Raw genomic sequence first — 15,602 nt, 5'->3', positions numbered from 1 at the left:
AACTGATTAAGCAACAAAACTCTGAATGTTCATAAATAAGTTCTGCAAGACTAGCTGGGCTTAGACAACTATATTACCAATGAGCTGGATAAAGCTTTTGACAATATCCTTATCAAAACTTCAGGATCACTGGGACCTGGAGAGAATAATCAAAAGTGGGACAGCAGAGTCAGAATCCAAAACAATTTTAACAGAAGATTAACTTAAATGAAATTTAATAGAGAAAAGGTAAGGAATTATATTTAGAGTCAAAAAAAATCAAATACTAAGTATAAATTGTGAAACTGTTATTATAAACATAAGGAACTAAAGATTTGTGTTGAATAAAGCTTGACACCAATTAAAACTGTGAAATAGCTGCCCCTCAAAGTTTACACAATCTTAAGGCTGAGTTAATAGACACATAAGGGCAGGAACAAGGAAGGTGAATGTCGTACTCGACACTGCACTCGCTGGCTCATCCCAGGAGAAGTCTGCAATCCTTGGCAATGCCCTATAGGCAATACAAAGGGACAAAGTAAATGCCCTCATAATTTGAAAATGCAGTTACCCTCTGGGAGCAATATCAGCAAGAATCAAATGGAGTGGCAGAAATTAGCCATCAACATAAGTCAGTCCAAGAAAATGTGTGACTGAAAATATCTGGGAACACTCAAGTCCAATCAAAAGTGGGCTGGGTGTAGCTTCTGGGGGCCATGATTAGAACATGAATGTAGAAGGCTGAAACTTTGTCAATTGTGTTTTCTTCTGGCTAAACAAAGACTGCGTTAAGAGAAGAGTGTCACATAAAAGCAGGAACTTAACAAGCAAGATTTTGCCTGAGTTCCCCTAACACTGTCCCAGGTGAAAATAGGCTGACCATATCCAGGGCAACACTGGGTAGGTGCATCCTTACAAAAAGGGCTCCATCAGGCTCTCATGGCTTAGTGACACTCCCCATTAGGATTACCCATTCTGATTAGAATGAGTGGCTTCCCACGTCGAGTGTCTTATTGGAGTGACAGTGCACTGATCAAATGATGCAAGTTTCCATTCTGCTCACAGTTATATTAATAAATTCATTAACTGGCATTCTTGTTTTTATGTCAGTCTCTTGGTCACTCGCTAAACATAAGTGAATACCCATAATCCTGATTATTTCTGGACATACACACAAAAAATTCACATTTATGGAACTCGAAAAGTGAGGTCTCATCTTAAATATGACCATCCATATCGAGATACCCCACACCTGTGAAGTGCTGCCTCTTTTTACAACAACTGTATTTTGTCTAAAACTGAACCACACTTTTTTGTGTGTGTGATTGGCCCTGAGCTAACAGCTGTTGCCAGTCTTCCTCTTTTTGCTTGAGGAAGACTGTTGCTGAGCTAACATCTGTGCCAATCTTCCTCTATTTTGTATGTGGGGTGCTGCCACAGCCTGGCTTGATGAGTGGTGTGTAGGTCCACACCTGGTATCTGAACCCGCAAACCCCAGGCCACTGAAGAGGATCATGCGAACTTAACCACTATGCCACCAGGCCAGCTCCTGAACCACACATTTTAAGAGAGAAAACCAACAAAGTATAACACACATATAGGAGAGTAGACAGGAAGGTAAAAGGTCTGGAATCTATGACATCTGAACAAATGAAATGAACACGCTCAGCTTGAAACAGAGAAGATCAGAATAGCCATTTCAAATAGCACCCTTGCGGTGAAATGAAATTATCTCTAATTCTGTGATGAGAACCAGCTGAAAGCTGCATAAAGAAGAGCTTTCCCACTAACACTGTTCCATGCCGGGCACAGAGTAACTGCTCAATAAGTTCCGGCACATGGTAAATGCCCACAATGCTAACTATGACTGTGTTTTAGGATATAAAAAATGTCATGAAAGAGATACACAAAAGATGCTGTGGGAAAGCACGGGAGGAGCACCTAACCCTGACAAGAGGTGAGAGGTCAAGGAAGGCATCCCTGAAAGTGGAGACGCCTAAGCAGAGTACTAAAGAAAACAGCAATTACCCAAGAGAGTGTGGAAAAGGGCATTCCAGAAAGCAGTATGTAAGACCCAAGGTCAGAGAAAGCTAGTGGTTAGGACAGTTGGAGAGGTGAGTAGAAGGAGGAATAAAAGATAAGGCTGGAAAACCAAAGGGCACCACTTCTTCAAGGGACTCAGACTTGCATGCCATGCTAAGGAGTCTGGAGGAAGCTATGGGGAAGCACTGGAAATTTTAAGTGTGGCAGTTACATAACCAGATTGCTGTCTTAGGAGAACACTTTTGGCAGCCACATGGAAGATGGATCGGCAGCAGGGAGATGACTGTTTCAGTAACTTGGAGACTGAATGAAGATACTGACACTGGAGAAAGAGTAAAGAGAGAATTCAAGAGGTAGTAAGGAGGACTTCGGAAATGACTGGATGTGAGTGATAAAGAAGAAGGAGTCAAGGATGATTTCCAGGTCTACGGCTTGGGCAAGCAAATAGAGAATAATGTCATGCACCGGAAAAGGTAAGGAGCATGAGAAAGACTCTGGGAAGGGAGAAGACAAAGTCAGTTCTGGGCAAGCTGAATCCTAGTTACCTGAGGAACACACCAAGCTGGTGATATCTAGGAAAGAGAGGGACAATGGAGTCTTGAGCTCAGAGAAAAGTCTGAGCAAGACATACAGATTTGGAAGTGATCATCAGAGGGTGGTCACTGAAGATATCAGAGCATATGAGATCATCCAGACTCCAGAGTACACAGAGTGAGAAGAAAAGAGAATTGGGGACAGAAGGCTGGAGAACACCAACCATTCAAGGGAATGAAAGTTAGCTATCTTGTGATCTGTAAGTTCCTTGTCTTTAGGCAAGAAACGAAAATATTTAGGCAAAGACTAAACATCCACCTGTCAGGAATTAGAGGGAATCCACAGTAGAGAATTCGATCTCTACAGCATCTTTCAATTCTGACAATGTGTCAAAGACTTTACTTCAATCCAGTGTCTCCCACAATCTGAGAAATAACTTTTGTCACCATTACAGAAAAACTACACTTATACCTATTTTTATTCTTTGGTTTTGTTAGCCCAATGACAAAAAAAACACTTTGAAGAATTAACATTTCTTGTTGCTTGAGGTTGTTGTTTTCTGAAAGGGAAGGAGTACTTGGTTTAGCTGGACAAGAGAGCACAGGCTCCAGATCTCATTTCTTACCCTATTTTTCCTGCTGTGGGTCCAGTTATATGGTTGGTATGAGAATGTAGTTTTACCCAAACACATGCCCTTCTTCTTCTTCCCTTCCCTTTCTGCCACCTTCTGCCTGTCTGGGGCTATACATCTATGGGCTTAAGTCTTAAATGTTTTACTACATTTCAGAAAGGTACCTAGAATTTCCACTAATATTTAAAGTGTGTTGGTTTCTGTTTCCCTTTCTGCTCAATTCTAAAAATAGAGAGATACAGGTACATATACAATTTTTTTTTAAGTCATTTTTTTTTTTAAAGATTTTATTTTTTCCTTTTTCTCCCCAAAGCCCCCCAGTACATAGTTGTATCTTCTTCGTTGTGGGTCCTTCTAGTTGTGGCATGTGGGACGCCGCCTCAGCGTGGTCTGATGAGCAGTGCCATGTCCGCGCCCAGGATTCGAACCAACGAAACACTGGGCCGCCTGCAGCGGAGCGCGCGAACTTAACCACTCGGCCACGGGGCCAGCCCCACATATACAATTTTTTTAAATTAAATCCAGAAATATTTGATTGAAACAAACTGTCATTTTTGGCCTAACAACACAGCCAGCGTATTTTCCAACAGGACCACTGGCAGTTTAACTTAACCTAAAATGTGGTTCTGGAACAGGTGTTAGAGGTACTTGCCCTCTTTTAACCACAAGCACCTTTTCTCCTGCCTCCACCCCAGGCCTCTCCCACCACTCTGCACCTTCTTTTCTTTGCCTGTTCCTGTCTTTCACTTTCCTCCTGGTAGTGCCCATAAACTTTTATTATTACCACTCAAGGCACTAAAGCTAACACAGCTGCCAACCCCTGACCTAGAAATCCAGGGGATATAATTCTAATTGGAGTCTAGAGTTAACTTTTTGGTTGTCCTCAAAAAACAACTTTATCTTCTGTTTCAATGGCCCAATCCACAGGACAGAAGAAATAAATGTGAAAAGGAAACTAGAGAGCTTTTCAGCTCTAGCATTACATGTACAACGTTCAGAAGCATGATTTGCAAATTCAGGTTTCTGAATGACCAAAAAAGGTGGGAGAGGGCAAACCAGGGACAATGTTTGACACAATTTGAAGTTTAGAGTCATACTAAGTTATTAAAATACAACAAAGGTTAGAGTGGAGAAGAAAAAAAAATCAAGAAGCAGAATAAAAGGACTTTAGCACTAGATATTACAGTTCTGGGAACTTAAGGGTTCCATAAAATTTTATGGGAAAGGTAAATAATTATGGTCCCACCACAATCCCCTCCCTCAAGTCAACTGCTCCTGAAGCTATGCTTTGATGCTGCATTCTCTCTATAAAACAACCCTAGTTGCTCCAGGCATTCATAAAAGAAAAGGTTTTTAGTGCATTGCTTTCTCTCTTTCTCTCTCTGGCTAATAATATCATTAGCTTTTCTGTTTAATTTCACAAAATGGAAGCAAGACACAATTCATCACTGGCAGTATATGTGCAGGCTGGGGGTGGGAGGCACAGAAGAGGGTCTTCCTCTAGGCTATAAGAAGCAACAGAAACACTTCCTCACAAAAGCTCAGAGTGCTAAAGCTGGACAAAATAAATAGAAAAAAACACAGCAAACAAAACGTTATTTTACTAAGACAAGTTCATTTATCTTCCAGCTTCATGTCCCAACACTAAAAGAATCCAGCTTCTTGTGACTCCCTCAACAGGCTCTTACATCTCTATGCTATAACGTCCTCCCGCCGCCTGTTGGCCTGAAAAACTCTCACTCACCCTTCAAGTCTAAGCTCAAACACTACCACCTCTCTGGAAAGCTTCTCTGACTTTCCCAAGCAGGGGTTCCTTCTCCTTAAGCACTCCTCTCACTGTTCCTTCAGGCTAGCAGGTATGTGCTGGTACAATTATTTCTAGACCTGCCCGGTTTCTGAGGGAGCACCATGTCTCCCCATCACTGCATCTCCTGGCACACAGCATGTACCTCACAGGCAGTTCACAGAGCGAAAGAACTCCCCAGGTCTCGACAGGAAGGGGCAACACCCATCCATCCAAGAGTCTCCTTTCCAATCCCACCTAGTTTAGAACTTCATTATCCGCCTCCTACATTAAGTTAGTCACTTCATTGCTCTTCCCATTTCTGGTCTCCCTTCCCTTGAATCCATTCTATATACACTACTGCCATTGTAATCTTACTAAAGTACAACTTTAATTAAATGTACCAGGTGGAGCAGTTGATGATACAGAGAATGAAAAGCTGAAAACACCTGTTCTCTAAGCTCAATGGGCTCAAATCCAACAGGGCAGAAAGAGAAGTAATAATTAACATATAATTTATCAGGTGTTACAGAGATATATCCAACTCATGCTAATCCCTCTGCCTGGCATGTCCTTCACTCTTAAAGGATCAATTCAAATTTCACTTTATATAGGAAGCCTTCCTAATCTCTCCAGCCAGAAGCAACCTCTCCTTCTTCAGCTCCCACAGTGCCCTGTTACTCGCTTATCACTTTGTTTGAATTATAGTTATTTGAACCCATACATTATGTCTCTTACTGGATTGAACTTTTCTAAATGGAAGGGCAAAACATTCTACTCATCTCTATTTTGCCATGGTACCTAATACAGTGTCCTGCAAATAGTTGATAAATGTTGAATGATGATGATTAACCTCACTAAAACATCATGAGTCTGTGATTCCTTTAGGATTTGCCAGTATTATGAATATCAATGGGTCAAATACATGCAATTCAGGACTGAAATTTTTCCACTTGAGCCACAAAAATAGAAAACATCTATTCTTTTTGGCTAGATAATAGTGGACATATGGAGAATATCCTCAACCAGACTGGAAAGATGTGTCCAAATGAAATGGATCTCTATTGTACAACCACAACAAAAGGCAACTCCCTAGCGCTATAAACCAGGCAAGCAGACTCTGCTGACAAATAAAGAAAAATTATGAAGGGCAAACATGGTGTGATGTTTCCATTATGGGGGCAAGTGCTTAACTAAGTAAAAACATCCACAGCTTAGTAAAAATTAAATTTAGAAAAACAAGATACTGGCACAAGATAATACTTCAAAAATAAATCATTAAATAAGCTCTCTGATCTCTCAAATAATACAACTTTCCAGAGGGGAATACTTGCAGCTTATCCATTCTTTAAAGTTTACATCCTATTTCCTACAACGGTGCTACTATAAGAGACCTCAATTCTTTAATTTCACTTCTGAAATGAATTCTGCCCTCCCTCCACCCCATTCCTTCATCATCCTTACTTTTGTTCAATGCAACAGTTGTGTGCAGGATGAGGTAAACAGTAACAACTATCATTCACCTGAATCGCAAGGATTGAGGACTTTCAACATTTCATGATTCAAAAAGCAGAACTAAAATCCCAACTTCTCAATTTTGACCAACAAAGAAGCTCAAAGTAAAAAAAAAAACACCTTTTAAGAAAATGCTGTGCTATCACGATATTTATCTGTTCCTAATTGGCTTGAATGAAGTCAGAACATCTGATTATATCATTTACTTCAGTATTAAAGTTGCTGAGGGCAAGAACTGTGTCTCATCAACTAATTTTGTAGAGTCCTTAGCAAACCGTCTGTAGCAGCTTTTAATCTAAAGATCAGAGTTTAAGTTTGCTTTGAGGACTAAGAAAATGGATAAAAATGCTTTCTAAAATTCTAAAGCACAATATAAATATAAGTTGCTACTAGTATTATTCTTACAATAAACTCTCTCCAAGAGCAAGTCCCCCTCCCGTCCACAGGAAGTCTGAACAGAGCTGAATTAGTTCTGTGTACTTTTCCCAAGAGAATTTATGTTTGACATGCAAAACTGTAAATAACTCCTAAAAGAGGGAGGCAGGAATGGCAAGAAAGAAAACTCAGGTGGGACTAGAAGAAGGAGGTAAATTAAATAGCAAAGAAGTTTTTTAAATAAAATTAAGCAACACCAAAGAAAACAAACCTGGATCTTGGAGATCAATTTCTAACTCCACCACTTACTATGGACCTGTGTGACCCTGCACACTTCATCTCACTAGGCTCTAGTGTCCTCATTTGTAAGTAGAGATAATATAATTCATAGGGTTGCTGTGGGGATTAAATGAGAGAATATTTATATAAAATACTTAGCACTATGTCTGGTAGAAAGTAAGTGATGAGTAAATGGTTACTGTTGTTGATAAAATTATTATTAGACCTGCACCCTGATTGGTGACATTCAGGAAGAAAAAGGAGCCAAGAACATGTCAGAGGGGAAGATGATATACAGAGACCTAAGTCTATATATTACTGTTGGGAGACAGTTTGAGAAACACAGATTACATAAAGCATTTTTTCATACTAAATGTACAAATTACTTACTGTGTCTCCAGGATTGCAGAAGAATCTAGAGAACCGTAGCCAGAATCTCCAAGTCATAAAAGCAGAATAGCAATGACTGTATGGAAGGAGAACAGGACCAAAAGAAAAAAAAATATGCTTACTGATGTGAACAGAAGCTTCTCTGTTTCCAAACTTTCAATTTTCTAAATTTTCATAGACAGAATGAAAGCTAGGCTCGATAGCAATGGCACAGTGACTCTGCTTGCCAAAAATAGATGATATTAGCAATCATGCAGGGGCATTTAAGTTTCTACCATCTTGTTCTTTAGGCTGGGGAAGTAGTTGTATTTGTGGCTGATTTCTGAGGTGTTAAACATTATCAAGTTCATCATATTCAGTAATTGCAAAAGCAGTAAAAGTATTCCAAAATTATGAAGAAGAGGAATGGAATCCCCTCCTGAATCAGATGTAGAAACAGCAAATAATTGTAAAAGGGAAGAAAACAATGGATGCTGCCTGTGCATATGGGATCAGAAACTTATATATTGTAATATGTGAAAAGAATCCTCAAAAGACAAGGAAAATAGGAAACCTTCTGTATGTGTGGCCAGAGAATCAAGATCAATTTGGGTTGTCACGTGGTCTAGTGTCAATTCAGGGGAAGGCAAGGAGCTAGTTTAAGAATTTAAAAGCTCAGCACAGTACAAGCGCCACTATCATAAGGTACAGACAAATTGCCAAAGTTTGAGGTCTTTCTGAATTTACACAACATCAGCGTGAAGGGTCAGCTCACTACATGACCTGTAATGCTAAGGTCTTCCCTAACACCTCTGCCAAGATCATCTAAGAGGGAGGGTGCCTATCTCAGAGGAACAGGTTAACTTTTTTATAACAAAGCATAGCTGACTTCTAAGCATCTCCATGACATTATGGGCTGAAGATCCTGAGAATTTTGTCAATCGGGGGTGCTAAATGGAAATAATATATTATCACTACTAATTTAAGATGTGTAAACAGCAAATCTTTTTTAAAAATTTGTTTTGCTATTTTTGTCCTATTGTAATAATCTAAGTTTATGAGCTTTAAATTCTGGCTTTAGTTTTGCTACTTTTCCCATTAGGTTTTAAGTTCATCAACATAAACTGTCCTACGACGTGGATTTTCTAGAACCTACCCAACTCAGACAAGGAGAGAACACTTACGATATTAATTCACAGAGCCTGTGCCTCTGGAGTTCTACTTAAAACTATGAGTATGGTTAATGAGGGCAGTGACAAAGGAGCTGAAGGGTCTGCATCTTGCTAGAGAGGTAACAAGAGGAGTACCCTTACCACCACCTAGATACACTCTTTATCCTAACTTTGAAATCCAATTGTGTTTATTGTGATCCCAGTACTTAGATAATCCATAACAAATGTGACTATTCCTGAAACTTCACAAATAAAATCAGTTGGACCATTCCAACTGATTTTCATTCAACAAAGAAGCACTTACTGAGTGCCTATACAAGGCACAGCGCATTTCTATAGCAGCTTTTATTTCACAATCCCAAAGAGCTTTCAAAGTTGCCCTAAGATCAAGTATCAGTGATCGAACTTGTCTCATTTCATACATGTGTGACACTCTACTCAAAATCCTGATTCAGGTGTTATAAATTTAGCTGTTTGAGGAAATAAAAACTAAAAGGACTGAGACTGACATTCAACCATTAACTAAATTCCAACTTCACAGTTCAATCCAAAAAAATACCCAGTGCCAAGTGATTTCAAAAAATTACACGCCAAAATATACAATGATTCAAACATTCCATTACGCAAAGGAGTTAATGTCATTATAACTTATCACTTTCAAATCATTATGGGTACACTACTAGGTAATAAATCAAATTTATCAAAAGTGCTACTCAATGGATTGAAACAGCAATCAAAAACATCCCAAAGAATAAAACCCCAGGACCAGATGGCTTTCCTGGGGAATTCTACCAAACTTTCAGAGAGGATTTAATACCTATCCTTTTCAAGCTATTCCAAAAATTAGGGAAGATGGAACACTTCCTAACACATTCTATGAGGCCAACATCATGCTGATACCAAAACCTGACAAGGACACCACGAAAAAAGAGAACTACACGCCAATATCACTGATGAACATAGATGCAAAAATTCTAAACAAAATTTTGGCAACCAGAATTCAGCAATTCATCAAAAGAATCATACATCAGGATCAGGTGGGATTCATACCAGGGACACAGGGATGGTTCAACATCCGCAAATCAATCAACGTGATACACCACATCAACAAACTGAGGAATAAAAACCACATGATCATCTCAATAGATGCAGAGAAGGCATTTGACAAGATCCAACAGCCATTTATGACAAAAACTCTGAACAAAATGGGCATAGAAGGAAACTACCTCAACATAATAAAGGCCATATACGACAAACCCATAGCCAACATCATACTCAATGGGCAAAAACTGAACGCCATCCCCCTGAAAACAGGAACGAGACAAGGATGCCCTCTATCACCACTCTTATTTAACATAGTACTGGAGGTCCTGGCCAGAGCAATCAGGCAAGAAAAAGGAATAAAAGGAATCCAAATAGGGAGGGAAGAAGTGAAACTCTTGCTGTTTGCAGACGACATGATCTTATATATAGAAAACCCCAAAGAATCCATTGGAAAACTCTTAGAAGTAATCAACAACTACAGCAAAGTTGCAGGGTATAAAATCAATTTGCATAAATCAGTAGCATTTCTATACTCCAGTAATGAACCAACAGAAAAAGAACTCAAGAATACAATACCATTCACAATCGCAACAAAAAGAATAAAATACCTTGGGGTAAATTTAACTAAGGAAGTGAAGGACCTATATAATGAAAATTACAAGGCCTTTCTGAGATAATTGAATGACGACATAAGGAGATGGAAAGACATTCCATGTACATGGATTGGAAGAATAAGCATAGTTAAAATGTCCGTTCTACCTAAAGCAATCTACAGATTCAACGCCATCCCAATCAGAATCCCAATGACATTCTTTACAGAATTAGAACAAAGAATCCTAAAATTCATATGGGGCAACAAAAGACCCCGAATTTCTAAAGCAATCCTGAGAAAAAATAACAAAACGGGAGGCATCACAATCCCTGACTTCAAAACATACTAAAAAGCTACAGTAATCAAAACAGCATGGTACTGGTACAAAAACAGGTGCACAGATCAATGGAACAGAATTGAAAGCCCAGAAATAAAACCACACATCTATGGACAGCTTATCTTTGACAAAGGAGCTGAGGGCATACAATGGAGAAAAGAAAGTCTTTTCAACAAATGGTGCTGAGAAAACTGAAAAGCCACATGTAAAAGAATGAAAATTGACCATTCTTTTTCACCATTCACCAAAATAAACTCAAAATGGATCAAAGACCTATAGGTGAGACCTGAAACCATAAGGCTTCTGGAAGAAAACGTAGGCAGTACACTCTTTGACATCAGTATTAAAAGGACCTTTTCGGACACCATGCCTTCTCAGAGAAGGGAAACAACAGAAAGAATAAACAAATGGGACTTCATCAGACTAAAGAGCTTCTTCAAGGCAAATGAAAACAGGATTGAAACAAAAAACAACCCACTAACTGGGAAAAAATATTTGCAAGTCATATATCTGACAAAGGCTTAATATCCATAATATATAAAGAACTCTCGCAACTCAACAACAAAACATCAAACAACCCAATCAAAAAATGGGCTGGAGACATGAACAGACATTTCTCCAAAGAAGATATACGGATGGCCAATAGGCACATGAAAAGATGCTCATCATCGCTGATCATCAGGGAAATGCAAATCAAAACTACACTAAGATATCACCTTACACCCGTTAGAATGACAAAAATATCTAAAACTAATAGCAACAAATGTTGGAGAGGTTGCGGAGAAAAAGGAACCCTCATACACTGCTGGTGGGAATGCAAACTGGTGCAGCCACTATGGAAAACAGTATGGAGATTCCTCAAAAACTTAAAAATAGAACTACCATACGATCCAGCCATCCCACTACTGGGTATTTATCCAAAGAGCTTGAAGTCAGCAATCCCAAAAGTCCTATGCACCCCAATGTTTATTGCAGCACTCTTTACAATAGCCAAGACGTGGAAGCAACCTAAGTGTCCAGCAACAGACGAATGGATAAAGAAGATGTGGTACATATATACAGTGGAATACTACTCAGCTGCAAAACAGAACAAAATCATTCCATTTGCAATAACATAGATGGACCTTGAGAGAATTATGCTAAGTGAAATAAGCCAGCGAGAGAAGGACAATCTGTGTATGACTCCACTCATATGAGGAATTTAAAATTATGGACTAAGAACAGTTTAGTGGATACCAGGGGAAAGGTGGGGTGGGGGGTGGGCACAAAGGGTGAAGTGGTGCACCTACAACATGACTGACAAACATTAATGTACAATTGAAATTTCACAAGATTGTAACCTATCAATAACTCAATAAAAAAAAAAGTGCTACTCAATGGTTACATTTAATTTGCACCAAGAGCAACTTCGAAAAATGGATTAAATATCTAACATGCCAAAAATAACTTATTTACCTGGGTTTTCATTATTTTGGAGCTCTTTCTAAAAAAACTGATCCCTAAATTTAGGTGCAGGAGGAATATATTTTCCTAAATCAATTCTCTGAAACTACAGAGCCGAGAAAGAACATCAAGAATAGGAGAGAAAATAAGGATAATGTTTAGGCACAGGGATACAAGCATCAGCCAGAATGCCTGGGTTGGAATCCTTGTTCCACCATTTTCTAGTTATCTGACCTTGGTACCTCAATTACTCTGTCTGCAGAATGGGAATAATAAAATACCTACTCCGTACAGTTGTTCTAAGGATGAAACCCAGGTAAATTACCATACGTAAGAGTTTAGCAGCAAGCAGCATTATATAAAGTGTTTGCTTATTATGATCATCATACGACTAGATCATCCAAATCATCTACACAAATGCCTTTCCTGACTCAAAGCCTTCCTTAATTGGTCTAGAATTTAATCCCTCCCTCCTGGCTTCTCCAGAAAATGCATCGTGTATTATAGTTGAGTACATTTCCCTCCCTTTAGATTATATCTCCTTGAAGACAGAGCCCACAGTTCATCTGAGTGTACCAGACAGCAAATAATATTCACTGTTATCCTTCATTTCTCTCCCTAAAGACTCTGAACAATAATACCCTGTCAATTAGCAAACCTTTACCTGGAGACAGGAGCTTTATGTAACCAATACACTTAAGTACTGGTCATACCTTGCTAAGTACTCTCTTAAGAGTTAAACAAAAAAAAATTTTTTGGGGGGGGAGGAGGAAAGAAGGATTCATTGAATATTTTTAAACAACTGACCAAGGATATCTTCTTGAATTAATTAATTTTTTAAAATTTCTTATGCTTTAAAAGCTTACTTTCATTATCACATTCAAAAAGCTCATGGTGTTTTAAATATAAAAATACAGTAGCATAATTTCTGCATACGTCAAGTCTAACCTAATCACAACTTGCCCATCTGCTGATTTTAACGTAATCCTGGGGATGCTAGAAGACAAGATGCTTGCTTGATTCATCCTACACTATTTACGTAAAATAAAATCATTTTAATATTACATTGAGATGCAAATCTTTCTGGCTTTGATTTGCGCCCTCTTTTTCTCTCTTAAAAAAGTGGCACACACACACACACACACAAAAGCCTGCAACTTATCCCAGCTCACTGGGAAAGCACTTGCTAAAGTGTTATCCAACTTTGCTAACACAATGATATTGCCCTTAACTTTGAGAGAACAGAACTTTTCTGAAAACGAATGACTGAATTGAGTTCACTGCTTTATTACCATTTTCTACAAAGTACAATTGTTCCTCTGTTTTTATAGTGTCCTACCTTTTGAAATTAATTTTTCAGCATAAAAACTGACGACATCTAATTAGTTGCATAAATATTCCTAGACTCTATGACTGATTTTAAAACAAACTGAAAAACAAAAGCCTAAAGAAGAATTGCACCCATTTAATGTGGTTTTTCTAAGTCTAATTTTTTCATTCCCCAGTGGCAGGCCTTTCAACAGAGTACAAAAACTACACCCAGTTTGTTTCTCATGCTAAACACACCCCGACCAAATGGGAAACATTATCAGCCATCTTAACAAGGAGCAGAATACAAAGCCAAGCAAAATCAAACCAAATTTTTTTTAATCCATTGTACTTCTTTTGAGATTAGGATTTTTCACATAAAAGTACTTTGATGAACAAATGCCATCATAATTTAATATCATATTTTGGACTAATTTCTCTCCCCTCAAATAGTCATCAAAGTGGCTAATTCACATACGATACCTCTCAGCTACTGAGTACAGCATAGTAAACTTGTTTTATATATCCTGAGGCTTACAAAGAAAGGCCAATCAAACACAAAGAGGTTTCCAGTATCTTATATACATATATGACTGAGACAAGGAACTTTCAAAAACCTGCACTGGGCAAGCAAAACTGGGTTTAAACAACAATAAACTCTGCCTTACAGTAGGGAGACCCGACAAGTTTAAGTCCCCACTCCACCTCTACCCCTTAAAAGACAAGGTTTCATTCCCATCTCACAACCAGGAGGCATAAATTAAAACACTTCAAAGATGTTTCCTCACATTTTAGCAGTAATGAAGTTAATACTCAGGCCTGTTCCGAGCAATTGGCGTCTATCAAAACTTAGCACAAGTTATGTGAAATAGACAAGAGCGTTGGTTCTGCATTTTATCAAGTGAGGAACAGCAGCATCACAGGTTTGGGACAAGCCATTTCTTCCAGCACACCAGCTCTCCCCGCAGCCCCCTCCCCCCACCCCCGCCCCACATTTCTTTTTATATCTTTCCTCCAAACTTACAACCCGAAAAGCGATCCCACAAAACCAAGCAGCATCAGTAAACGGAAGGCCACTGGTTTGGAAAATAAAGTTTGTTCTTTTGCTGTCAACCTGGCAACTTTTTAAAGGTGAGACGTCTCCTCCTCAATCGGGTACAAGCTTTCCTATTCCCATACCAAACCACCATTCGTTTGTCCCCCGATAGTAAAGGTGAAAAAAGGGAGCGGGAGAAAATGATGCTGAAAAGCAGGGTCTATGGGTCCAGCGGTAGGGACAGATTTTGAGACCAGTTTTGAACACTCCGTGGCTTCTGGGAGCTGGGCGGCTTTACTCCGTGTATCTGAGAAATGTTTAGCAATCTGACGCATCAGTTTTTAGGAATGGTACACAAACAGCCCCCACAACGTAAGAGCCATGCCTAGAATCCTTCCTGTCGGTGACATGGGCTGGAGGGCACGGGACGGGAGAGCAGAGGTTACCAGGAGAGGCTCCGCGACATTTGTTATTGTTTATGAAGCCCAGGCGGGGACCGCGAGCCGGGTGCTCGGGGGCCGAGGAGTGGAAGGGGAAAGGCGCAGGGAAGGACAAAGATTCCTCCCCGGGCTCGAGGCTACTTCTCCGGACACACGGAGCCAGTATCACCCCGGGGAACAAGAGGGCCAAGGCCGTCGCCGGGGCTTCCCCGGAGGCATTTCCACCCCCGAAATTAGCCCGGCTTTCCTTGGACACCCAAAGACCCATAAGCTCTCCTCCTGCTCCTGCTCGCAGAGTTGGGGCTGGCGCGGCGAGACGGGCCCCCCAGCCCCAGCCGCCGAGCGTCGCATCCGCGCACTCACCTGCCTCCGGTCGCGCCCGCGGCCGGCTCAGCCTCCGCACCGACCGCAGCCGGCCCGGCGCCCGTCCGCTCCCTGCTGCCCGCTCCGCCCTCGCCCCGCCCCCGGGAGGTGGGACCCGCGGCCGCACCGGAATCTCGGGGCGGACTCCCTGAACTCTCGCGAGCCCTCCCTCCTCGGCTTCTCGGTGGCTGGGCCGGTCCGACTCAGCCCTGACGTCATACGCACCAAAGCCGGAAGTAGCCTTCTGTCGTCAACGCCGCCCCCCCCCCCGGCTCCACCCAGCTGCGTCTGGTGGATTCCTGATTGGCCCTGGCAGAGTTGGCTGAACAGTTGGCTGGTTCCTCCCTGATCAGCCTCGC

At 40.4% G+C, this 15,602-nt stretch overlaps 1 protein-coding gene across 6 annotated transcripts in view; it reads right to left on the bottom strand.

The window, feature by feature from the left end:
* Positions 1-15,381, bottom strand: part of STK38L (serine/threonine kinase 38 like) — an 81,029-nt gene extending 65,648 nt beyond the window's left edge. For 4 of the 6 annotated variants that reach the window (XM_070495177.1, XM_070495178.1, XM_070495179.1 and 1 more), the window contains exons 1-2: positions 15,244-15,381; positions 7,530-7,605 (exon numbers count right to left, since the gene is read on the bottom strand). The gene's annotated coding sequence lies outside the window, so the exon portion shown is untranslated. The remainder of the gene's footprint in view (positions 1-7,529; positions 7,606-15,243) is intronic. The other 2 variants (XM_014846874.3, XM_070495180.1) reach the window with 2 other exon arrangements.
* Between the last annotated feature and the right edge of the window lie 221 nt (positions 15,382-15,602).

Source organism: Equus asinus, chromosome 22 (genome assembly GCF_041296235.1).
Source record: "Equus asinus isolate D_3611 breed Donkey chromosome 22, EquAss-T2T_v2, whole genome shotgun sequence".
In the NCBI taxonomy this organism is placed as follows: Eukaryota; Metazoa; Chordata; class Mammalia; order Perissodactyla; family Equidae; genus Equus; species Equus asinus.
Note: the sequence above shows the minus strand (reverse complement) of the source record. Positions and strands in the feature narration are given on the sequence as shown.